Source organism: Megalops cyprinoides, chromosome 12, assembly GCF_013368585.1.
Source record: "Megalops cyprinoides isolate fMegCyp1 chromosome 12, fMegCyp1.pri, whole genome shotgun sequence".
Lineage (NCBI taxonomy): Eukaryota > Metazoa > Chordata > Actinopteri > Elopiformes > Megalopidae > Megalops > Megalops cyprinoides.
In genome coordinates, this window is record NC_050594.1 from 12,767,838 (window position 1) to 12,795,357 (window position 27,520).

Genomic DNA, 27,520 nt, shown 5'->3' on the forward strand with positions numbered 1-27,520 from the left:
AATTTGTATGGGAACCAGATTATTGGCTAAAAATCCACACCTGGCTAATTGAAGGCTGATTAAATACAGGTGTGGCTGGAGAGTAGGATTGGGATGATTTGGTTCTGTGCTTTCTTTGGGCTGGGTTGTTCATCTTTGTTTGGGTTTAAAAAAAAAATATATTTTTTTTTATTTACTTTTGTTCTTTTCGCTCATTTATGGAAGGCATGTTGGCCAGCTTCTCTACAGTCTGTAAATGTGCTCGCATGCCTTTAGCATGGTGTACAAGTTTGTGCATACCTATTGTGTGTGTCTGCATGGTTGTGCACGCATGTTGTATGCATCAATATGTGTATGTGCATACCTATTGTATGTGCATACATTCGGGTGCATTAACCAGCAAGGATCCCCAATGTCAAGGGTAGATTTAAAAAGACCAGAGTGCCTTCGTTTTTGTAGGGCACTTTAAATAAGCACAAGATGTAGAGCTGAAGCTGTTACTGATTTCAGGGTCTGTTCCGTTTTCCTGGGATCGTAGGGCTGAGAAAGAGGAGGTCCCTGAACTGTTCTGAGCTTCCAGGAACAGACTCACCTCATTCTACCCTGAATTCAACACGGTGGGTCGCATTCATCAGTGGCTTTAGCCCTCTGGACTGAAGAGTGCCATCAGTGCATTGGGAGGGTCATTAACCTCATTAACCTAAGACTAACCAGCTCCTGCTGACAGAGCAAATCATCATCAGCGTGAAAGTATTTTAAGCTGTGACTGCTGGGAAAGCTTCTCAGATAGTGACTGCTCCATTACTGGACAGCACACGCTCAGACACACTCCCTGCTGTCCTGGAGCTCTCCCTTTCATAGTGTTCAACCTAATTGCCATCACCTGCACACACTTGTCACGCCTGACTCTTGACCTGTAATTCACACAAAAGAGTTTATCAACGTAACAAAATGTTCTGGAACCAATGCTGAGTTCTGGTCACAGTGAAATCCAGACAGCAGTTGGGAATAAATCGAAATCATTATATTTGGCATTGTATGTTGTCCTGCACATTCCAGAGAACTAACATCAGTTTGATGATTCAATTCAAAAGTTCCATTTGTCTACAAATCTATCTAATCCTTTTCCATTCCATATCAGATATGTTGTGTACATTCAAATGAATGTAACGTAATGTAATGATGCTGTTCTAGATACCAGTTGAAAGTAATGTATTTATTTAATGGAAGTTGAAATGTATACATTTGGGGTAAAAAAAAAAATCCCTCAAACAATTACAGTATGTACTGCTATCAGACCTGCTCAGCAGACTAATTGATGGTAATTAGTGCTCATGGGGATGTAGCTCAGTGATAATGTTTTGCATGCGCGAAGTCTGTGGTTCATTCCCCAGCATCTTCAAACCATATGCTGGATCAGTGGTATAGATTCACTTCCAACACAATTCAATGTGCTGGTGAAAATTTAAAAAGATTCATGAAAAGAAATCATAATGCGTACGCATCCTGTGTTTGTAACAGTCATACAGGGAATTTGTGTGAAATGTGTTCTTACACGCAGAGAGCAGCATTTCTCGTATGAACAAAGCTGCAATGAGCATGATTTTACATGCATATATTCTTGTGTTCAGTATTCAGTGTCTCCACTGGAACGTAGCTGGATCTTTGTAGCAGACTCAAAACCCAGCTTGTTTTGTTTCAAACTGGAGAATTTTGGAGTAATGAGAGGGGAAATTAGAGAGCAGACGCTCCTCCGCTTATTATCTTTCTTTCAAATTTCTTCAGACTTCCCAGCTAGCAAAATGACATTGTCACATCACTGAAAGAATGCCCTGTAGCATTTCCTTAAAAAAATACATCTTAAAAAACTCCTCTGAATATGTTGAAAAGAAATAACCTTTATTTTGCCTGCATGCCCAGGTCTAATGGTGCTGCAGCATAGTTTTAATGTTGCAATTAGACACACAAATTTTGTGGAAATGTTACTATAATATTCTGACAATGGTGTGAAATATTTTTAATCGGTGCCATTATGCTGAAACAGTGCTATTACAGAAAATTTACACCGGCAAATTTAAAAGACAATTTCACAGCCATCTGCAATCCATTTTGTACACTTAAAGCTGCAGATGTCGCTAACCCTCCCATCCCTTTTCACAAGCAAGGACAATGCTTTATCCAATCATTTAGCTTTACCAGATACATGTTGAAAGTAATGAATTGCGCATTGAATAAGACAGTGTGATAGCAAGCCTGTTGAGAATCGAATGCCCTTGAATGTCAGCGTGTAGAGGCAAAGCCTTATTAAAACTATCACATTCTTGAGGGGCTGTAGCTCAGTGCCAGATCGCATGCTAAACCTGTATGAAATCCTGCGTTTTATTCTCAGCATCTCCATTTCAACTTTTCTGGAATTTCACAGAAGTCAGACAGCATATCTCAAAGAGCCTTGGTGCCATGATGACAGAAATTTAAATGCGCGTTCCCCCTTTCTTCAAAACGTGCCCAGAAATAGCACTGAGCACTCCATCGTACAAGCGCACGCATGGATGAAAAAATACTTCGCGCGTGCAATACGAGAGCCTGAGCTGAACCCCCCTCAGCACGTCAGGTGCGGGAAGACGGAATTTGGGGCAGAGAGCAAGGGGACCGTTTGGAGCAGGCCGCAGAATGAGGTCTCCTTCATTCCCAGGATTAATGTTCGCAATGATGCAATCCGGCGGCTCTAAATTAGGTGCTGAGCGGTCGTTGTCAGCGCGGCTACCTGTTAATATTGTTCTCTTCGCTCCCTGTCCCTGCTCATGGTGTGCAAGGTTGACTGATCCCGGGCAGCTGGGCTGCTCCGCGGCTGCAGGCAGCTCTGCGATTTGCAGCTATTTGCTGTTTACTCACAGATATACAGAAAAAGCAGCCATTTTACATTTCGGTCATATGGATTTTATTTATTTATTTATTTATTTATTTATTTACTTACTTACTTACTTACTTATTTATTTGTATGACTGCTCTGTGCATAATGCAATAGGAAAGTCCATGTTCTGAATCACAGACTGAGTCTGTTATTCTGTTACTCTTAAATTCCCCAAAACATGTGTTCAATGTATTCATGAAAGGAATATTCTGTGGAAAATCCTGTGAAATTCCAGGATTAGTGCAGTTGTATTTAATCAGCTCTTTAAAAAGTGGTTTTGAGGCAAAGAATCTCTGCCCCTCTCTCTTTGAAGCTTTATCCATTTAGAGGTGAAATGAAAAAAAAAAAACATTGAACAGAAAGGAGAGCACAAGAGAAGGATTTTTTTTTGTTTAAATTTCATTAGTCAATGTATTAGTAGTTAAACACAAAAAACTCAGTGTGTTGGAAGCAACAACATTTGCGACAATGAATCAAGCAACAGCAATGTGTCAGTCACTTAGGAAAAATGCACTTCATCAAAGTCAGAGATCAATGTCAGATACTGGTATTCAGTATCAGTATTAGCATCAGTATCAATATCAGCAGTCAGTGTCAGACTGTTGTGAGTGCATCACTCACCCACATAACCAAAATTTTGGGGAGGTTTTTGTAGTGAATATATAGCAGGGCAACCAGCCTCCAATTTTTCATCTTCATGAAATTGTCCCTGCAAGGAGAATTTAAAGAAGAACAGCTCTGTCACAACTAAGGTTATGTCCCTTCAGTCACCCTCTTGCTCAGCTTCTCCAGTGAGTTCTCCTCCTGCATCATCTAGAGAACTTCATAAAAATCTGCTGGGAGATCCTAAATGCCAAGGGCCCTCCCTCTCTTTACATGCTCTGATCCTTCTCTCTACATGCTCTGAGCTGTCTCTCTGCATGCTGTTAGCCCTCTCTCTGCTCTGATTTCTCTATCTGCATGCTCTGATCCCACTATCTGCTGAGAGCAGTATCTGCATACTCTGGTCCCTCAGTCTGCATGCCGTGATCGCTCCCTTTGCTCTGATCCCTTTCTGCATGCTCTGATCTTCTCTGGGCTTTGTGCCTTCTCACTGCATGCTCTGATCCCGCTCTCTGTTTTGATCCTTCTCTGTGCCTTGTCCCTTCTCATTGCATTCTCTGATCCCGCTCTCTGCATCTATATAGTTGTTGTACTGACAGGCATCACTCCAGCTTTCCCAAAGGACCCTTCAGGACCTGAGGATGCCCATGGGAGAAATTTAACTCAACACCTGGGGGCCCCTTGAGACATGAGAAAGAATGAGAAAGACATCATAAGGAAGATGGAGAGACAGAAAGGGAAAAAATATAGACCAGGAGCAGGAAGAAGAGACAGGGGGAGAGATAAAAAGAGGGCAAGAGAGCAAAAACAGAACTGAAAGAGAAAGAAAGATTCAGGGAGTGAGAGGACAAGTCAGGGAGAGATGCTGAGAGAGAAGGAGAAGGAGGGAGGAGAGAAAGAATCTAGGTCAGTTCAAGAGCACACAACCAGCATTAGGTACTTCTCAGACGACTTCAGCAGCCTCAGTAACCTTTGGTGGGGAATTGTGATGCTGCAGAAGGTAAAGGAAGGGACCATAGACATTAAAATGAAGGGTGCTGCTGGCTGACAGAATCGTAATGATCCCTTTCGCACATGACTACTTTACATAATAGCATCTAATTAACCCAGCCGGCATGATATATTAGCCGATTTGTTTCACATGATTTTCCACCGAATTACATTACTATGTGAAGTTCGTCCAGGGCTTCTCTATCCATCCCATAATATTATGCTTTTCCCCTCTTTGTGCAACCCTTTTTGGAATCGTCAATAGCACATTAGGCCCTCCTCACTATGACAACCTCTCACGTTCTAACAGAAGAGCTGAAGCAGGACGAAGGCAATCCTTCAGTACACTCACATACTGCCAGTAGCCATTATTCACACCTCAGGCCACATTATGTGCCACAATGAGGTAAGCCCAGCTGGATGATTGGCGTGGCTCCACTGATGTCATCTGTGAGCACCTCATAGGCGCCGAACAATTTGCAAAGTGTCTGAGAGCCCCACCCCAACCCTAGTGGAATAAAAACCACTTGTTCCACTGCTGTGGGCTTCCAGCTTGTCAGCTGATGACACGATTGAGATCAAACCCATGTGTGTGCAAACAGGAGCTAACTGTATACAGATAGTTAAAATTTGTTTTGACCAAATCTGAAACCTTAGACTGAAATACTGCTTCAGCTTTTAAACCTCTCAGGGAATGTTTGGTTCATCCAGAGAGGGAACACATGATCAAGGGGGCACTGCATCCACTCTGATTTTTATGCCGCAGCTTACGATAACTTCCTCTGCGGAGGGTTATTTTTAAGGAGTGCATTCATTATATCATTTTTTTCATCCCTTCTTCTTCTCTGCTCTTTTCCAGCACCCCTTTTCAGCGTCTCTTGCCATTCCTTCAGATCTCATTCTGCTGAATGTCAAAGCTCAAGTTGAGATCTGTCCTCAGGTGACCCGACGCTGAGACCTGCTTTGGTGAGTCAACACTGGGGCCGAGAGGGAGGCTCCCACGACCTGACACAAACTCCCAAAGACAAAGGCACTCTCGGCAGATAGATATAACATCAGTGTCGTTATTATCACTCATTTATTCGGCAGAGGTTCTTATCCAGAGCAAATTACAAGACTAAAAGGGCATGATACATTTAATGCACAGGGAAAACAAGACCCATAATAGGCAGGGAACATCCAATTATTGTGTATGGAGAACACATGTAGTACAAATAGATGACAGAAATAACACTGTACGTAACATTCACAATTAAGAGCAACATACTACTATTACGGTAAAGTAACTATGGCCCCTGAAAATAATGTATTTTATGACCACAAGAAAATATGACAAACAGTTTTGTTTATTGAAAAATGTAGGGACATCTATTCCTTTCCAGTTCATTTTCACTCATTTTCTGGAATTGCTAACTTGACTAAATTGTATACCCGTGCCTTCTCCTTCCCAAAGCAATTTTAGACTCAAAGGGAGGATTCATACTTTTAAGGCACAATGCTGACAGGAAATATTTAAATGTCTGTACCCGATGTACAACAACATTAACTGACCAGTTGCAACGGCTCAAGCATGAACTCGTTGAAAATCTAATCCTTCTCTTTGGGCCACTCAGAATATGAGAGAAATCAAATTAAAAAACAATGAGGGTGATGGGAGGTAAAACACATTAGCAGAAAATTCATCATTTTTCTACCTCTTTTTTATTCAACATTCCCCTAAGCACACAAAATATAATTACCTTAAAGAGCTCTGTGTGCCTTAATAGAAAATGCTAACAATCATGCATATTTAAATGAGCTGTAATGAGTGAACAAGTGTCTGAGTGTCGCACTCAGTGATTAAAAGGCAGGAGAGTGCTGCTGACGCCTGGAAGGCCAGCGAAGAGCTGAAAGCACGCTGTCTCGGGATCTAATCGCACTTCCAGTGGGTCAGACGGGTAAAACAGGCCACTCAGTCAAACTCTCGGAGCTGTACTGTCCTGTGCCATTTTTGGAGGGTGAGAAATGGAAGAGCAGATAAATGTCCACCCTGGGAGACGCGGAGCTCCCCTGCCCGCTGTCCCAGTCTGTCTGACGCTCCATCCTTGTCGCCTCATCGCGGGACTCTGTGTGGGTTTTTACTCAGAATGATAAGACGGAGCTGTCAGGAAGGGAGTATGTATTTATGTGTGTGTGTAAGTGTGTGTGAGTGTGTGTGTGTGTGTGTGTGTGTGCGTGTGGTTCAATGATGTTTACATGTGGTGATTATGTAGGCCATGAAAGATGTTCCTTGTTGAGCCCCCTTCTATCTTTGTGAGCTTGGATTAACGACTACTGCTTCCTCATGCAGCTTTTTCTTGTTCACCCTATGTCATCACCAACTAGAAGCAATTATCTGACCTCTTTCAAAATCTGGAAGAGGTCAGCAAAATCATTTTATCATCTCCTGCAGTGTGACTCGCAGCTGTTAACTCCCTATCCAAATTCCTACTCATAGAGTGTTCTCTGTTCTTTCATATTACCCTTTTTTGTGTCAGTTTGTTCCCCTTATACCATCTCCTTCATTCATTTGTTAATCATTTTTGCGTTTGTCTTTGCCTGTTTGCTTTAGCTATTCCAGTTTATTTTGTTTCGTTTCCCTTTCATTGGCTATTTGGCGTTTGTCGTTGGAGTCAATAAAGTTGTTTTATTAAGCATGTTGTTGTGCTGTCTGTATTTTGTATTGACAAATTGGGCTCTGTGGGGCTTAAAATATCTCACTTTATTAAATTTTACATTCATTGTGAAATGTAACTGACCTCTGTAAATGACCAGTGCCTCTCAGGGGACTGAAATATTCCCCACAAAAATGGTTCACTGTCTGAGGATAGGCGTGTTCTCTTCACTCCTGTATATATCATCTATAGCCTGACTGTGCAGCCCAACAGGGATGTATAAAAGGAAAAAAGACACATAAATGATGTATACTGCATTGTTATAATTTTGCAGTTGCTATTATCCAGAACAATTTAGAATTTTACTCATTTATACAGCTGAATTGTTACTGAGGAAATTGTGAGTTAAGAAACTTGCCCCCAGCAGGGAATTGAACCAGCAGCCTTTCATTTACAAAACCTGCTCCTTACCACTGTGCCACAGTGTTTACATCAACATAACACCAGAGAATACATAGTACATGCATACACGTATAATAAAATGATGCGTATGTGCGTTTGTATATGAATAGAAACTTTCGTTTGCATTGGTATATGAATATGTAAATACATGAGAGTCCAGTGCAGTGATTGACGGCAGACAGACCGTGGGGAGGTTTGGTGTTCTTGCCGTCCCAGTTCTGGGCCCAGAAACAGACATTAGGTTAATATAACATGGGCCTCAGCATGTACCTAGAGTGCCTGGACCCTGGAGGAGGGACTGTCTGAGTCACTGCCTCTGCAGAACCCCTTTAATCACCTCCACCACTACTGAGATTGTAAGCCATTAATGAGGTCTGGAGAAGCAGCAGGGCCTGGCGGCCCTCCGGGGCTAGCCGTTTGCCCCTGCTCCGCGGGAACATAGGAGCGCATGGCTCTCGAGGAGGGCAGGGAGTTACTCTCTCCAAGGGAGGCAGGGTCGAGCTGACCCCGAACGCTGAAGAGAAAATTGGTGCACAGAACAAAACGTCTCAGTCAAACTGCCCTCTGGGTCAAAGCGTAGGGCCAGCTGTGGGTTTTACCAAAATAACTACTTCAAACATTGTTACAAGGCCTCTGGTCATGCATATACTTAACACTGATCTTTCACATCTATTAAATCCTGAGTGGCTTGTTTTATTGTGCCCTGTCAGGTTGGTATCTGCACTGCAGTGTGCAGGTTAATCCATCCATTAATGAGGCTTCACACAGAGAGCAGAATCATGAAGTACACACTCGTGAAACGCAGTCACTTATTTTCTGCCCACAACAAGCCAGCTTGTGATGAGAAGATTTAGAGAAGTTACGGGAATCCTCAAATTCGTCCAGTTCCCCTTGTCGACGCTGGACGGCAGAGGAAATGTAAGCTCTCTTCCTTGCCTTCCTGCATGAAAATGCTCAGCAAAATGTTGTGGGTAAATCTGCAGGAACAGCAATGTTGGGTGGGACTGAGTCTGACATCAGTGGCCTCTTGTTTCAGAGAAAAAGTGGAAAAACACTGTTGTTTCCTGGTCGATAGTCTATGGTTCTATGGCCCAAATGGATAACCATCTTGTAAGATAATAGCCAAACTTTGGATGTGCGAAGTCAGAAGAGTTATTTCGCTAAGAGCAGGTTTAATTCCTTAGTTGTGTGTTCAAAAAACGCAACAGCACAGATGTATGATATGCAGCACTGCCTTGTCACTACAGTGAATTGAGATTATTGGATGACAGACAGTGTAGGCTGCATTATTAATTAGTTTTAATGTTGCCATTATTGCTGAAAGATGCATAGGGTCCTTTAATGAAAACCTATAGAGATTGTGAATGTGGAATCTGAGAAGACTATGGTGACTACGGTGTGTGTGTGTGTGTGTGTGTGTGTGTGTGTGTGTGTGTGTGTGTGTGTGTGTGAAAGAGATGATGAAAGACAGAGAGAAAAACACCTGTTCTCTTTTGGGACTAGCTGAATGAGAGACAAATAAGTTTCTCTCTTTCGCTCATCTTTTCCACACCACTAGCTAGGGGGAACCTCATCAGCCCACACAGAGCTTGTTTAGAATATAAATGTGTCTAAAATTTACAGAGGCCTCCAGACAACAAAGCACTAAAGAACATTACTTTTAGACGTGGGGAATTACAGGGACTGACATGATAATTCTACCACTGCTTTGTCATAGAGCTGGGGAATGCTGAGAGAATAAGACAGGAGGAAGAATGGTGTTCGAAGAAAGATCTGGCAGTATGGCTCCCCATAAAACAGGTAGCCTTAATCCACTAATGTGCTACAAACTCCAAACCTACGAGACAGCCAACACTGCCTGGCAACCAATGGCAGAATCCAAGCAGTGCACTGTCCTACATACAAACGGAGGACAAGCACGATGGAGGCAACCTGATTTATGGTTATCTGTGTTCTGTTATTATTTATATATTTATGTAACATAAATATATAGTTCTAGTGTAGTGGTTGCTAGTGTTTTTATTACAAGTATTCTCTCCTATTCAATGATTCAGACTGCCAAACCACTCATCAAATGCCAGAACTTCGCACTGTATTGACAACAATGACACATGATGCCCTTTTTATTAAATTTTCTCTGTATGAGCTGTCACCAGTAGGACCATTTAAAGATGAGAAGGAGATAAATGGGTGGAGCTTTGTCACAGGCTAGTCAATTGGCCCGGATTCACAAGTTCCCACAATACACAACAAAACAGAAAAATAGGGTAATAATTTATTTACCAGAAAAGGCAATTGACCCAAAATGGTCCAAGGAGTCTTGGGAGTTTGTAAAAAATCATAAAAGCCTTTGTGCTGGCATATCCAAAATAGATTAAAATGATAAAGCACCGAGTGAACGAAGGGACACTTCCCAAGTGCAGTGGCTCAGACTGCCTCCATTAAATCTAATCTTTATGTAAATATTGGCATCGGAATCAGCGCATATCCTTGGCGCTATTTCTACAGATCAGTGCATGTGAGGTATTCGCATTCATACATGTGCTCCAAATGGATCCTCTGGTTAATTGCCAACTATATGCTGCAGCCTTTCCAAAAAAAACACCTTTTGCATCTTATATGCTGTTTTCCCATTTTTTTGTTCTTTGACCTGAGTTTGCCTCACGAGGCTGTCAGAGCAGGGTTTACCTGTCAGTGCGGGCTGTGCGTGTCAGTCTCAGGTTTACCTTTCAGTGCAAAAAAATGCTGCTCAAGTCAGAGGAAAAATTTGAGTCTATGTCGCCTTGATAGAAGGACTAAGAGTTACCAAAGACTAAGCCTGCAGACACAACAAACACAACATCTAGCATTTCTACTATTCACACAACATGCCTCTCACTAAGATAACTTAGTGTCACTTGTGCCCGATACACCCTCAACTTAAGCAGAGCAAGAAGTTCATAAATACTCTATAACTAACCACATATAGCTGAAGAGCTCCTCGCAAAACCTCGCAAATGAACAATGAGATTTTAATGGCCACATAATGTGGGGAAGGGTGAGAGAGAGAGAGTAGATGAAAAGAAAAGTAATTTAAAATGACATTCCTATCTTTAGTCAAAAGTAATTTAAATGCCAAGCACCCCTGTCAGAAGTGCTTCAATCAAATGTGCATTTGTGTATTTCATTGTATTTTTGGATTATTTCATTGTGTAGTTCTGTGTCTGCCTGTCTAATTGTGCATCTGATTGTGCAGTCATGTATTTGCTTGTGTATTTTGTGTTTTATTGTGTAGTCATGTATTTTCCTTGTGTAATTCTGCTGTTGATTATGCAGCCATGAACTTGTTTGTGTATTTGCACATTTTAATGATCAGCCAAAGCATTTGATGTACCTGTTGCTGTCACTGTCACCCTAGTGAGAACCATCCTTAATAGGAAAAGTATTGATTACTTTCAAAGTCACTATCTGTAGAGCTTCTCAAGAGGTCATGGCTTTCATTTCCACGGCTCAGCTGTTGCATGTTGGGTAATGAAGCCTGTTCACGCATCTCATTGTCTTCCTTGTTGAGTCATCAGAATGGACACACACCTTCAGGGTTTTCATGGCTACATCTCTCGTATATAAATGATCCTATAAACACAAGCTCTGTTAAAACGATCCCTAATGTATTGTCAGGTGAGTCCATTTGAATTTTTCGTAATGCTTTGCTTGAATTGTACTTTATAATGCCCAAATAATGCTGTCTTAAGAATAATATAACAGAAAACATAGTATGTCAGGAAAGCCGCTGACATAATACCTATGGTATCACACATAAACCTATCATAAAAGCCGACACAGAAAAGCATGGCATCACCATGTCATTATAGCTGAAGCCAGACAGAATAAAACCAGCCTGACAGAAAGGCAGGCATGCGTGTACCTTCATGGTCCCTATCTACTTTGTTCTTTTTATCCTCAGATTTCTTGGACATGGATCTGTTGTTTTCACAGACCAAATGAAAATCAGGTTTTATGAAAGATTCATGTCCAGTACCACAGATATTATGTCAATCTTACGCCACTCTTTCCACAGGGTTATGAAGGCATTATGATGTACCACTCAAGTAAAATGACTTTCTTTCTGTGTCATTTCTGTGTATTGGACAAATATTACAGCCCACACAATGGGGATTGGTGATACTTTATGAATTGTCAGTAAGACAGTAGATAACAACAAAAAAGTCATAAATAATCTGCCATAAATTTTTTCGTGACATAGAATATTGTAGATTTTTTGGACGCTGATCGTCAGCTCCATGCATAATTTGGCAGCAGATCTCTGTGAAACAGCTGTAGGCAGTGAGTGGAATGTGCGGAGCAACCCGCACGGTGGTTCCCTTTGTGTCACAGAAAGCGGCGATGCTCCTGCGTCAGACTCATTAGTGATTCTCGGCCCGTGCCAGCGATGCGAGCCCAATGTCTACCTCAGGCTCGCCACGCGACCCTCTGCTTATTTCCCTGCTCAATCAGGCACCGGGCACAGCTCCGCTCCTCACAGCCAAGGTAATCTGAGGCCGCCACAGAGAAAGGTGGGAGAAAGCGCCGAGAGCTTTCAGGTTTTTATTTACTGCTTTATTCCTCCCTCTCCCTGGACTCCATAAAGAGTCCTTGGAATCAAGGAGTATTGGTGCACATGCCTAGCGGGTGCGTGGGTGCGTGCGTGCCTGTTTGTGCGCATGTGTGAACGCGTGTGCGTGTGCGAGTGTGTGTTTGTGTTTTGAGAGGACAGTTACAGGTCTGAGAAAACAAAAAGTCAAAGAGTTTTCAAAGTTCTACTCTTTTTCAGCAGTAATAGGGAGCATGTTGGTTTAGAAAAGATGTGGTTTCCTGTACTGCTGAAGACAGGAAAAGACGATGCTTTATGTACCAGTGAATAACTTAAAATACAATGCTTCGTGTATCACTTGATACAAGGAGGCCTCCATATGAACCTATGAACCAAAACAAGCGCATCTGCTGAATGTCAAACATGTAAACGTTAAATGTGTTCACATCTTGTACTTTGCTCTAGATAAGACCGTCTGCTGGATGTCAAATATGTAGATGTTAAATGTACTTACATTTTGTACATCGTTCTGAACAAGAGCATCTGCTAAGTGGCAAAAATGCAATTTTGAAAAACAACTATGTGGGTACAAGGTGTATCCACTCTTGACATCAAAAAATGCGTGTCCTCTTTATATAATGTTTAATTGTGGATTAGTATGCGTGTGACTATGTGTGCATGCATGCCTTTGTGTGAGTTCAGAGAAGCTTGAAAAAGATCCTCTGTAATCAGCATTACTTTGTGTTTAGTTACAGGCAGAACAGGCAGTCTCTTAACCTCCTACCATCTCCAGCAGTGCATTGCCAGCTACTGGGACGAAAGTCTGTGATTAGCTGAGATGTTTATCAGAAGTTATTTGAAAGGGCAATTGGTGCGAGAAAGAAAGAGAAATGTATTATTATTTTGGGTTCATGACGGTATTGCTGAGGGGGTTTAACTGAGCAGTGTTATAACTAAAGACCCATAAATTATTTTCTTATAACGGGAGGTTGAATATTTGCCTTAGAGTGATGAGAAACAAATGGAACATTACAACTTTTTAGACTTGTTTAGAATATGGATTACATTTAAACACGCCTAAAAAGTTACAAAGCACATTCAAAGCATAATCAGTACTGTAACCTATACTATCAGATCTTTGGAGGTAAGATGTATGAGTGGTGTGTTCGAGAAGCTTTTGTGGAGAGAGATTGTGTGCTTAACTTTTACCATCAACATTAAGGACACTGTAAATATAGTGACCATGATCACCTCCATGTCTCATTGAGCCAAGACAGTGCATTTGTTAATTACAAACAATCAAAAACAGGTCAGGCACAGAAAAGATTTCAAAGGTACATTTTCAGCCTCTTCTGTTTCGAGCCAACAGTCTCCTCTGGCCTGTATTTGGCAGGAGACTTCTCTCCGCAGCTGGAGCCTGTCAGGAATATGATCCAATGAGGGGAGAAAACAGACGGAAGACAATCCAATGATGGGGAAGAAACAGTGGGAATATGAACCTATTAGAGGCGAGCTGGGACCTCTATGTGTTATTGGGCATGAAAAAGGCATGAGGTATTATAAGGTCTTATTGTGCAGTGCAGTTATGGCACACCAAAACCAAAGTTTGCGTAAGATAGTGAGCACGGGGACAAGCCGCCACCCCCACCCCAGCGCGCCAGACCCCCCAATAACCCTCTCAACCCCCCACCGCTCTCGCCGAGAAACACCCAACCTCAAACCCCTCCTCAAATGACATATCATAGGGCACTGTGGGGAAAAACAGGGGGTGGAGCTAAATGCCGTGACTGAGTGAAGCGAAGCAGCCTGAGCAAGCTGAGCATAAAGGTATAACATTTTTCACAGTGATGCAGTTTTAAGGATAAAAGGCACGGAGCTATCCCCTCTTATTATGTTGGGCACACGGCCCGTTCCATCCTGGATATAATTAAACACTCGCAACAGGGCGAGGGCAGTCTGACCCCTCAGCGCTGATTAAACATCTTCATCTGGGCTGGAGATGGAGGTGCTATTTGTCCAGGACCTCCTTGTTGACGCTATCCAAGTGTGAACCTCTACAGTGGGAATGGGCCTGTGCTTCGGTGCTGAGTCTCCCTTCCCTGAATAGAATCCCCAGCTGCTGTGGACTCACATGCTGGCTCATTACATTAGTGTATTCAGTCGGTCCAGATTGGAAAAAATCCAGTCAGCGGTGAAGAAGAGAAGACCACAGAACTGTCATCAGCAACCACCAACAGGGAGAGAGAGAGAGAGAGAGGGAGAGACATGTCACTGCAAAGCGTGGCCACTGAAATTAGCTCCTTTGTGCCCGCAGTGAGTTATTCAGTTTCCCAGTCGCATCACACTTGATTGGAAAAGGTTCTACACTCGGACTGAGGAGCAACCAAGCCCAACAAAGGACCGAATTTCCCTCTCCATAATTGAACATGAATAAAGATCCTCTGTAGCCAGGCATTGCTAACACACATCATTAAAACCATACACAGTGTAATTACTCCGAAAACTAACAGCTTCAGGGACCACAGCATCCATCCACTGCCTGATCCCACCATTATTGCGGTATACGTGGTGTGAAACAAATTAATCTGAGTCTGACTTAATTACTTTAACATCCAAAGGCATGTCTGTTACCCATAAGATATACACTCCAAACATGCAGTTCATAATTAGCATTTTTTTTCGAGGTTGTACAGTTTTTTGAACAGTAAAAACATATTTAGTTTGAGTATAACAGGTGCATATTTTACCCACCCAGTTGTGCACAGAAGTAGACTATTATTCAGTCGGCGCCGGAGTGTCTTTGGTAAAGTGCAGCCGCGTTGATTCACATCTGAGAGCAAACACGAGCTTATACTGAACAAACATGACATCTCCCTGACAGTGTACACAATGTTTTATTCATGGGTAACGACTCTATTCTTAAGCGTTAATCATCTTGGCTAGTGTGGCATGTGACTGCATGCATGAAGAGCAAAGGGACTGATAAAGACAGCCTTCAAAGGTATCTTGGCTTAATTATTCATTTAAAACTGAATTAACCAAGCACTGCTGTGTTATGAGGAATGCTAATGATAAATATAAGGAGAAGGCGAATGGAAAGGGTGAAGCAAATATCACACTATATTTGCACATACAGTAGCAGTCAAACGTTTTGACACAACTTTTATTTTATATTTTTACTATTTTCCACATTTTATAATAAGAGCAAAGACATCAAAACTATGAAATAAAACAAATGGAATTATGCAGTGATCAAAGAAGTGTTAAACAAATCCTAACTAACTTATCTCTTAGGTTCTTCAAAGTTGCCAAAAAATCTTCAAAAAAAATCTTTTTTGAAAGAATACATACATAGGCATCAACTTCACTATCTGTATTTGTCCAAGAGGATAAGTCCTTAGAGCAAAATGTCTTTGAATGCATGTTTCCCATTATCTTAATCAGATGTGTCCAAACTTTTGACAGATACTGTATGTGTAGAATACAGTAAGAGAAATACATCAGAAACAAACAAAAACAAAATAGACATTTCTCATCATATTTCATAAATGAGCAGCACAAAAAATAATGATTCAGCACATGATTTATTGTGAGTTGCTACTACTTGAAATTCCTATGTTAAAGTTTTATGGTTTGATTTTTTATGTTGGACAGGAAACCGCATGGTAAAGTCACCCCCCCCCCCCCCCCCCCCCCCCATTGCCATAGAAAAATGAATGCACATTTTAAACGACACGTGTCACAGCTGTAAGCATATACATCGCCCATGGGAATAACACCCCCACACAAATACAGAAGTGCAGGATGTTCAAAAAGGCACGTGGGAAAAGTAATAAGTAGAGATGCCGTGCTTGTTTGACACATGCTTATTAAATGTAAACAAAAAATCATACACCCATACAGCTTCCATGCTACCAAGGTTTTTTATTTCTGTGAAATGATCCACATACTCTGTGAATAAACAGTGTAACTAGAGCTTAATATTGCTATGGCTTTTTTTTTTTGCATTTTTACTGTATATTATTCCCCCATTACCTTAAGCCATAAAGTAAAGTGCAACCCCTATCATTTAGAGCAAAAGCTATGAACCAGACACAGGTACACACTGCCACTGCAACACCATCTTTCTCTCTCCATCTCTCTCTCTCTCTCTCTCTCTCTCTCTCTCTCTCTGTGGTTGTATTCTACAGTTCTGTTTTTTTCTCTCTGTTCACTCAGTTCTGCCTTTTCTTAATGCTTGAACACGCTCATTTTAAACAAATGTTATATAAAGCACTTTTAAAAGTCAAAAAGTCAAAAGTCTCTCTCTCGTTTTATGCCACCGTTTCAACACCCGGCCAAACCGGCCAGTTCTAAAATACTAACATCACACCTTCCTGTACACTTCTGAAGGTACACTTTAGTTCTTTTACATTTAGTGTAGTGGAGAATATGTTTACAGAGTATGATGGCACAAATTACATTTAGTGCACTCATTCTAATGACAAATGGATTTTAAAATAACCAGAACCAGTGCATTATGCTCAATGAGCTTTGTTTGATCTGCAGCTTTCTGGATGTAGTGGTATGGCATTGACCCCAACTGAAAAAAAAAAAACCTGTCTTATTTAATACTGCGTTGTTTCTTTGTAGTTGTTCTGTTATGATTCGTTGCTTTTCAAGTCAAATACAAAAGCTGTAATTGAACTGAAGACAACAAAGACCTGACAAGATTGTTTCTGAAAGAACATTTTTAGGCTGAAAATAATACACGACACGGTATACATTTAAACAAGCGAACAATGGTGCTCAATAGGAGAAAGGTCTGCCACTTTAAATACTTAAGTCCCAAATATTTGCAACATTTTAACAGTATAAATCATCAATTTTGATAAAGCTGTTTTCTGCCTTTCAGAATTAAACTTACAAGAAACTAAATACTGTTTGGATTTATTTTTATCATGCCTGACTATGAAAAGTGAACGCCATAAAACACAGTCCAAACTCAGTGTCAGCCAATATAATGATCTCATGTTCAGCTCACTAAGAATTGCTGCTTCTTAAACACGCAATCTAGGATCTGTAATATAATAGCATAGTATGGCTATTGCGGGATTTTATTTTCAATATTTGGTCACTTTTTTTCAACAAAGAGCAGCACTGGAGTGTGAAGTGCAAGCAGAATTTGTTGTGTCAGCCACATGTGTGAAACGACATCAGGAAAGTCAGAATCTCCCGCTCTCAGCCACATCAGGCATATTTGGATCATGCGAAAGATTAGTGTCCTCCAGTTTGTTCAGTCATGCAGTGGTTCCACCATAGTGCACAGTGTAGCTTTACCCTGTGTACCTGCACTTTGGGGATGAAAAGCACCAGTATCTGAAATTATTCGAGGGAGCAGCCATGTGATGTATTCGGTGCCTGTCAATCACTTCTGACACAGGGATGAGTTCACAGCATGTTTCATTGATCCTCTCGAATTTGCTTCAGCGATTACAGTCACTGGAGACATTTTCAGCACCAAGGGCAGAGCCATGTTCTGCAGCACCAGGGTCCTGCAATTAGGACTCATCAAACACTCATCACGCTGCTGGCTCCGGTCCCCATCCTCTTTGTGTTTGTCTGTTCTGTCCCCTCAGTACTGTCCACACCTTACCGCTCTGTGTTCGGAGGACCTGCTGAACTTGTGTTCCAGACGAGGCCAAAGCCTCCCCTCTGGGTGCTGCCCATCTCCCCTGACACCTCGGTTATTTTTGTTTGTTTGGACTCTGTCAAATTTTAGTCAGTTCACCAATGGATGCCCTGTTTGATTTTTTTTTTGTTTCACTTTTCTCCCTCTTCTTTGTCTGAGCAGGAGAATACAGTAAATGTCCTGAGGTGCTCCACTTCACCTCTGCCCCTAGGAGGCCACCAGTACTATAGCCCCCCCCCCCAATCCCCAATCCCCAATCCCCAATCCCCAAGCCCCGCCCCCGTTTGTTACAATTGTGTGTCAATATCATAGACATGAACATTCAGAGTCATAAACATTCTTTTCATTCCCTGCATAGCATTATATCCCAAGTGGGGGTTCAAATTATCATCTCATAAATAATCAAAATACTTTTTAATCTTCATTACACCTTTTCGTAAACAGGTCAATACTCACCGTGCTGCGAGTGATCGTGTTTTGCTGAACCTGCACTGCTGCAAACTCTTGCTGTGCTACTAGCAGTGCTGTCAGAGCTGGGCCCTGGGAACAAGCGCTCAGGCTGCTTAAATTATAGTTTCATTTTATCGGAACTGTGCTTAGTCTTATAGTCAGTGTGTAATGAAACCTTGCAGGGAGTTTATTAAATGAGAGTACAAGCAGAGCATCATGTGGTAATACCAGCTACAATCTGGTCTAAGGCCTTCTTCCAGCACCCCGTGCTGTATTGAACTGAGGTATGTGGTGCCCTTAGTCAGATTTATATTGAACAAGAGTCCAACAGAAAGCTGGCATTAGGAATTCAGTGGCATATATCACAATGACAATAAAAATACTAAACAATTTTATGCAGGACAGAATCACTTCATAATGATTAAAAAAGAGTGTTGAACTTCCAAATGCATCCCAGTTGCCCAAGTCCCCAGGACAATCTATGATTTAAAGCACAGCAAATTTAGAATCTGAGCCATGAGAAGAGTTCAGCTAGAACTGAGGTTGAGAAAAGAGGAACACACAACCACAACCCATTCCAGTCTGAGAAACACAATAACCAACACCCACAACCCACTCCAGTCTCATTAACACAGTAACCCACAACCACAACCCACTCCAGTCTGAGAAACACAATAACCAACACCCACAACCCACTCCAGTCTCATTAACACAGTAACCCACAACCACAACCCACTCCAGTCTGAGAAACACAATAACCAAACCCACAACCCAATCCAGGCTGAGAAACATACTAACACACAACTATAGCCCACATCAATCTCACAAACACAATGACCAAACCCACAACCCACTCCAGTCACATTAACACAGTAACACACAACCACAACCCACACCAGTCTCAGACACACAATAACACATGACCACAACCCACACCATTCTCGGAACATACCTACTTCGTACTATGATTCTAACAGCAGCAAAGGCTGGAATTCTGCTGGAGTCTGGAGACATGTAAATTCAGCCTCTATTTTCCACATTATCCCTCTCTTCCTCCTCATCTCTCCCTCTGCCAAGCTCTCTCTCTCTCTCTTTTTTTGGCCCACCTCCCACCGCCTTCCTCCATCTCGCTGTCTCTCTCCCACTCTCTCACTAAATTTGAATTTCAAGATCTTGTATTGGCAGGACATGAAAGTTGCCAAAGCATAAAAACTCCAAGGGCTTTAAACTCCCAGGCATCTCTCGTCATTAACGCTACTTTTTAAAACCAGCACCCACAGGTGAGAGGATAGAGATGGGAATACCTCATTATGCTGGGATTCAATACCCCCCACTCTATGGTCACATACCAGATAAAGAAGAATAATCCACCTTTTCACAAAACCACCAATCAAAGAGCAAGGTTTCCAGGATCAGGCTGCATCTCATCATGTGTACCATCACAAGGCAGCCAGACAGACAAGATCTGTGTTATGCTGCAGTACTGATATGAGAGATTATTAATGTTGGCCACAGGTACTGTTAGTGTTGGTGTCACATCCATAGTGACTGGGCTGACTATATCTCAAACATGTAATTCAATCATTTACATGTGATTAAGTGTGTTTTTCCCATTCATGGTGGTTCACAGAGTGTGAGGTTAAGTGTTTCAGTGTGTGTGCAGTTACGAATGTGAGAGGTTCAGTGTGTGTGATTACGTGTGGAGGGCGTTCAGACACCAACCGCCTGCATTTCTCGTCATTTTTGTACCTCACTGTAGTACAAAAATGACACTGTGCAGCATTGCCACTTCTTACCCTACACGACTCTACAGATAGCATTAATCCCACTACATTTTGTGACAAATTACAAAAAATCCCATGGAGTTGCTTCGAAGCCAACCACAATGCAGACTTTAATATAGTCTGGTAAATCTGACAGGGGCACAAATAGTGACATCACAGTGAGACAGTCTTCCAGTGTTCTCACAGCCAGATTAGTGCAACTCATCTGCAAAAGTTTTAGCGCAGCATACTGCAATAATCCCTGCTTCCGCAGCGCTGTCCTGTGTTGTCAGAATGTATCTGGCTTTAACATTCTATGTGTCTGGCCTTAAAATCCCCCCTGTCAGAGGACAGAATGCAATCTCCTGGTCCCTTACCCACTGGAAGCAGAGGCGACTTACATCAACAGGCAGTTCTGATACATACTGACACAAAGTGCATTAATCTTCTTGCATTGACTTGAGTGCTGGAGTTTTTGTGGTGTGCCCCTGGAACCAGGGGAATTTGCAGAGACAAGCCCGCAGTGGTTATTCCAATCCTCTGGTCACCATGGCAGTGCTGTTGGTACCAGGATGGCAGTAAGGCAAGGTGGGATGCTTTCCTGCAGGGGTAAAGGAGTAACCACTGCATTACATTAAATTACATTACATTACAGTAATGCAGATGCTGTTATCCAGAGCAACTTACATTGGTTGCATTTTTTACATAATAAATAATTAGATTTGAGAAGAAATTGAATATAAAATTTTATTTTTACTGTTTGTTGTCCACCCCCCCCCCCCCCCCCCCCCACACACACATGATACAGGGTTTGACATAATGAGGAAGGAGGGATGAGAAAAGAAAAGAGTGAAAAGAAAGGAGCGTGTCCAACGGACGACACAATAAGCAATAACATTTTTAATCTGGCCGATTAAACATGCTGCTGAATTTTTAATTAACCCGGTTCACCTGATAATGACGATAAGAATGCCTGATAGATGGGTGTGTGCAGGGCTAGGGCGGAAAAACAATTTAAATCCCACACCTTTCTAAGAGCCGGGGAAACAGGGACGAATGATAAGGTATAATCCTATTAGCATCACAGAAATGAAGCTAACCGTTTGTGTAATGTTTTACATGGGGAGCATTTTATTACGGAGGCAGTGGAGTGGGATAATCGTTTTAGATTAGCTGCGATTGAATAACAATAAAAATGTCATGCCATGGTTATTCAAATGAGGCACATATATGGAGGTGCAGTGCCACTTTCCCCAGGCTGCTATTATGGAGCATCAATATGCCTGGAGTGTAAAACCCTCTGCTGCTTTGAGTGTCACACACTGCATCTCTGCCCTAAGAACTCCATCCCTCCATCCATGCTCATTCTTATCAATCTATCCCTTTCATTGCACGTCCTTTCTGAGGGTCTTCAGAGTCCGGTGTTACTCTCATTCAAATGAGAAGAATAACTGCAATACAGTGGTGGTGACAGTACATTGATAAAAAACTGACAAAGACATCTACGAGGTAACAGCTAAATCTAGGCTAAGATTAAGAAATGCAGCCTGGTCTAAACAGGCAAAGCTGACACAGCCTGGCCAACACAGACAAACCTGGGTCTCTAGGGAGGACAGGCTGTGCTCACACCATGATCAAGAGTAGTCTGAGACAGAGCATCTTTCCAAAAAATGTGAAAAATACAAAATTACAAAGGAAGTGCATTTCGTTAAGATTAATATGAGTCCTTTCCTGTGCAAAATGTTCAGAAATTGGCCATCCTCCCTGGAGAAGAAAAAATGATGCTGTACTGACTGCGAAACATATAAGTGCCTTTCAGAACCAGAGGGACTGTGTACAGCATACATAATTTAAATTTAATTTGGGGGTTTTATTAAATTCATTACTTTAATAGTTTTATCATTCAGTACCTACTTGTGTAAATGCATCATTTCATTTATTTGTGTTGCAGATTTTTAACGGAAGCATTTCTTACTTTAAAATAATAGGGGGTTAGAAGTGTGACTGACACACACTTTACATATGAGTGGAGTTAGCAGTGTAACTGGCAAACAGGAGAAATCCAGAGAGACACTACAGGCAGCTTCATCCCAGAAGCACTTACGGGCTTAAGATTTATCACTTATTAACACTACACTGTGTTTACCCACATGGTGTTTCTGGGCAGTGCGCATGTGCCTGTTGCAAGTACATTTTAATTTTTAATGGTGTGGATAGGACCATGATAGTCTAACAACTCACCAACCCTTCTCCCTAACAAAAATGTTTGTGTCAATGATTACAACAATGATTGCAATGATTACAACAGCTAATTTAACAAATGCAAGTAAAAAAGGAAGTCCTCCATTCCACCCTTCTACTGGCTCAGGAGTGATCAGAAAGGACAGTTAAACAACAGAAAGGGCAGTTATCATGTAAATTGACCAACATTTGTTTCCAGAAGGAATGAGGATGAAATCTTCAATGGGTACAGTTTCCAAAAATGAACAAACTAAAATACTAAAGTGAAAATAATAAATCAATCCAAAGCTTGCTCTGAAATGTATATCTCTTAGTTCTTTCTGCTTCAGCGAACCAGCTAAAATGTCTTACTGGTACAGCAGACCAGGGGCCATATCGGCTTACTGGCACCACTCTGCTTCAACAATCAAACCCATCAGGTTCTGGCGAATATTTGAGAGTGATTCATTTACCTCGGGCTACCATAGCTGTAGATATCCTTCACTGGTCTTCTGTTACCTCATTCTTTTCTGCATCAGTGATCAGTGTGGACCTAGAGGTGTGACGGATTCACTGCGTGTCTGTTTCCATGGAGCACAGGCGTCTGGGTTTGACTGTTCAAGCCCGGGGGTTCCCGCTGTAGGAGGGAGGGGTGTGTTACAGACGCTGGTGTCCACTGGGAGGAGTGAGGGGGACCTGGCACCGACCAAACACATACACACACACACACCCTCCAAAGAAACAGAGGAAAAGAGGAGAGGCGGGTCAATGACACGAGAGAACAAGCCTTGCTTGCAGACAGCAACCGTCTCCCGTCTCTGAGGAAAACATCCGTTCTGACAGCGGAGTATCGACCGCTCTTCCTGTCCCTCTGCTTAAAACCCCAGTACCCGCGGGGATTTGTGATACACACAGTGCAGCCCGCTGTGCTCACATTCATTTAGATCGTCTGCATTCGCAGGCAGCCTAAGTCATCTGAAAAGTGTCTCTTTATGCGCCCCTCCCCTCCTTCCTACCAAGACGTAGAGACCTCTGCCTCTTGCTGCAGACCATTAAACTAGCATGGTCTGCTTGTGCATCACTGTTGTTTTTTGGCAGTCTCCTTATTTTGTGAACACTGATGATAGTTTACTGATGGCAATGAAAGATCACCTCTGGTGCCCTTATGATGTGTTGCACAGTATAATGGTCGTATTGCACTTAGCAGTGCTTGCAGCCTGCAGAATAATTGCTCTTTGTCCAACTTGCGTGGACCAATTAATCTTTCACCCACATTTACTGTGATCTGAGGATTCCACTGTGACAGTTGCTGCCACGTTTTCCTTTCATGGTTGAATTTTTTTCTTTCCTTCTTCTCACTATGTACATTCCTGGGGTAAATTTCACACGAGCAACAAAAAAAAAAAATCTTTGAGATTCCATAGAATTAACAGCCAGTGGGTGAGAGATGGCCAAGACGAAAAATGCTTGAAATTTACTGAAATGAGAGAAAAAAAAACAGCGGGATTCCAGCTGAGAGCTCAGGGTGAGAAGGGGATGCGGTCGCAGCAGGGTCTGACTGAGACGTGGAGCTTAATTACACACAATGGAGCCTAACAGCTTGACGGAGCAGGGCCCTCACCTGCCCGGCTCAGATAAGTGAATCCGCTCTTCAGGGCAGCGCTCCTGGTGCGCCCCTTGGCAGGACGGCTTCATCGGGGCCTATAAGCGCCTGCCCATCCTCCTTCAGAGCTCCTCTGCAGAAAATTTGTCCTCCGTGGGCCTCTGTGGTCTCGCTGATGTGGGGTCAGCATAAATGGAAATGTTTGACCTACTTGTTCCTATAAGGCAGGAAAGTGCAAATCCTGCACTGGTAGTGATTTCCCCTGGAAGTACCGCGCAGAGGCTAATCGTATCAAGTTAGTCCTCTGTTTGTGGCTGGTAGGTCGATGTGAGCAGAAACTGGCGCTGTTAACCACCCAAAAAGGCTGGCTCGGTTTCCCTCCTGACAAAACTGTCTATTTCCCTCTTGCCAAAACCATCTGTTTCTTTGGTGACAAAACTGGAACTATTATCCTCCTAACAAAAGTGGCTCTGATTTCTTCCTAACAAAAATGGGTGTTTTGCTGCTGACAAAAATGGCTCTGTTTCCTTCCTGCTAAATGTGGCTCTGTTTCTAACCTGCTAAAACTGTCTCTCTTGTGACAAATCTGACTTTCTTCTCATCGTGACAGAAATAGCTCTCCTTCCCTCTTTCCAATGGATCTGTTCCACTCTTACCAAAACTGGTTGTGTCTTTTGTAACAAAATTGGATCTGTTTTTCTCTTGACAAAAGCCCTCCTGGGTTCCTTTCTAACAAAAAATGGCTGTTTCTCTGCTAACAAAACTGGCCCTGTTTCCTTCCTACTAAATCTGTTTCTGTTCCTCATCTGCCACAGCCCACCGTACAAAATTGGCATCAGTTTCCCTTGTGGTACTTCAGTTTGCTAACAGGGACACTGGACAGGACAACAGTATCAGATTACAAATGCAAGCAAGAAATAACAGAGGAGTCAATTAGTTCAGATGTGTGGATCTTGACTAAACAGAAAGAATGTGCAACTCTGCTTTTAGGGCAGAGGTTTTGATGCAATTAAAATCACTGAAGAATAAAAACAAGTTTTGAGTACCAAAATAAGGGGAAACATTGGCACTATCACACAACACTGAGTAACCAGTGGAAAAAAACTATATTTCATTTCATTTAGATTAAGCCCCACTAAAATCCCTGAAGCAGGGCACAGGCCCTTCCTGCTGTTTCAGCATTGTTTCAGCGTTTTCTCCGTGTAGTTTCCACACTTTTCACCGTTGTCTCCGGAGCGTTAACACATCCATTAACATAATCAATAAGAATCATTCACCCTGATCACACTTTCCAAGCCCTGATGGAGGCACAGCCACCTCAGTCATTGTCTCTCAGATAAATAGAAACAAGGGAAAAGTGCCATTTTATTTTGCTCATAGCAGTGTATCGCCATCCTGAGTAATATACTGTTTAAAATAATTCAGCTTACCCAGTGCATTGGCAGACCACAGGCAGGTATGTTTAATGTTTGTTCAACATCCCAAGGGCTTCTGCAAAACTGAGGCAGCATCATTCTTCCCTGCCAGCCTGCCTCTCCATGCTGCTGTATTTGGTCTCATTGAAAGCCAACACGCACACCCTCCCTTGACTTAACGTATCACACTTCACAGAGGGGTGTGTGTATTCTCTGAGAAGCCTTGTGATGCAGTCGTGCCTCTGCTGGGGTTTCCAGTGGACACAGGGACATCGTAACCACCATCGCTGAGCAGTTCATCCACACGGGATTCACACTCAGGATGCTGATCCCCTGCTGATCCCTCTTTATTGTCACGACTTCATGGACCTTAACTTTGCAGACAAGTGGGAATATCAGACACTGGATAATGCTGTGTCAATACATTGCTTTTTATTCACCTGGGGATACTGGAAAAGGGCAATCCCCATTCCTAAACCCACCCCCCACCACCCCAAACCTCCCATTGAAATTCTCTCTCCCTCCCCTGAAAACCGTTTCTTCTCTCAGTCTCTCCTTCTACCGCCATTTCTCTCTCTCCTCCCCCTGTGTTTGTCCTCTCTCACTATCCTTTCTCCCTCTCTCTATCCCTCCCTTCCTCCCTCCTTCCCTCAGCAATAGCCAAATTCTCTGCAATTCCTTGTGTGGAGAGGAAACACTGCCATCTAGTGAGTGGCTGGATTACTGCTACAGGTTTCAGGGTAAAGGCAGAGTACATCACAGACAATAGTTTCAGTGACATCCTGAAGCTTCCAATGTCCAGCTCAGCTAACACTGTGACAGAGCTCAATGAGGATCTATATCATAATGAATTTCAAAGTGAATCTGCTGTAATATTGGTGCATATTGTGCCCTCTGGTCAGTCAGTACAACTGTATGCATGTGTCCATTAAAACCAGACAATGAATCTAATACACTTCTACGGATACACTACACTTCTTTTATGACCCCTGAAGTCATCATCACCCCCACTGTTTCAACTGTGATTACACTTAAAAACTCATGTTAAGGGATACCCTGCAATCCCATGGTTCCTTGCTACACAGATGATGTTGTAGAGTGCTGGGCCCTGTGTCTCTCCTTCTCTGTCACAGGAAGCCACTGAAGATGCACAGCAAAAGGAAAGCCAAGACTCATTTAACTTCCCATTTCTGAGCTCATTAAGATCCAGTCTTCAGGGACATTCAGCATAATTTGTCCCCCCGCTGAAATGAACCATGTCACCCATGTCAAATTGCAGGCTCATTACAGTCTTTAGGGATGATATTTGTAGTGCTGGCAGGCCAGCATTATTCACTTGCAACGTGATAATGCTTAATTTTGATTTCCACGGTGATTGTGGAGCTTGTCAGTTGAATTGTCATTCAGGTAAAATACACGAGGAATCAGCGACAGGCATTCTTTATGGAACGGTTTATGGCTTTGAACAGATGGAGCCGTATCAGAACTTCTCATCCGTTCCGCTGGTGCTTCTGCATGTTGAGATACCTACTGCACTGCTTTTAGGAGGTCCGTTGTGTAAGCGGTCCCCAATCATAACAAATTTACATTTTACATTTACATTTATTTATTTAGCAGACACTTTTATCCAAAGCGACTTACAAAAGTGCATACAGCAAGTATAGCGACAGTACGGGGACAGGATGTGTACAGTTCCACAATGAGACAGTTCTCAGCTGAGTCATGAATCAAATCATGAATGACTGCATTTCCATTAAAGCCTTTTGCACAGGGTCCCTCAGTAGGAGGTCCCAACTTCATTTGTTTTTCTGAGTCATCATGTGACCTGTTGGCCACCCAAATGTTTCACCACTCACATTGTTGCACAAAAAAGCAGAAGAGCTTTTGGAAAGCAGAAAGTCCTCTCAGTGTTCAAGCTGGGATGGGAGGGGGCGCATTCACAACACGTTTACATTCTCCCTGGCTGTCGTGAAACAGCTGGAGCATGGAGCGAGAAGGGCGGGGGTGGGGGTGGGGGGAGGGTGTTTGATATATGCCTGCATTTCGAGATATTGCAAACATGAGTGAGCAATTCACTCAAAATTGTTTACAGTGTTTAGTTGTGTAAGTCGTTGTGTTTTGTGTTGTGGGCGTGTGTGAAGATGACAAAGGTGCTCGGTCTGGTGCATCGGCCATTTTTGGTGCTGGCTGCTGTGGACAAGAGTCTAATTAACCTCCGGTTCTACACCATTAAAATTTAAACAAGTTTTT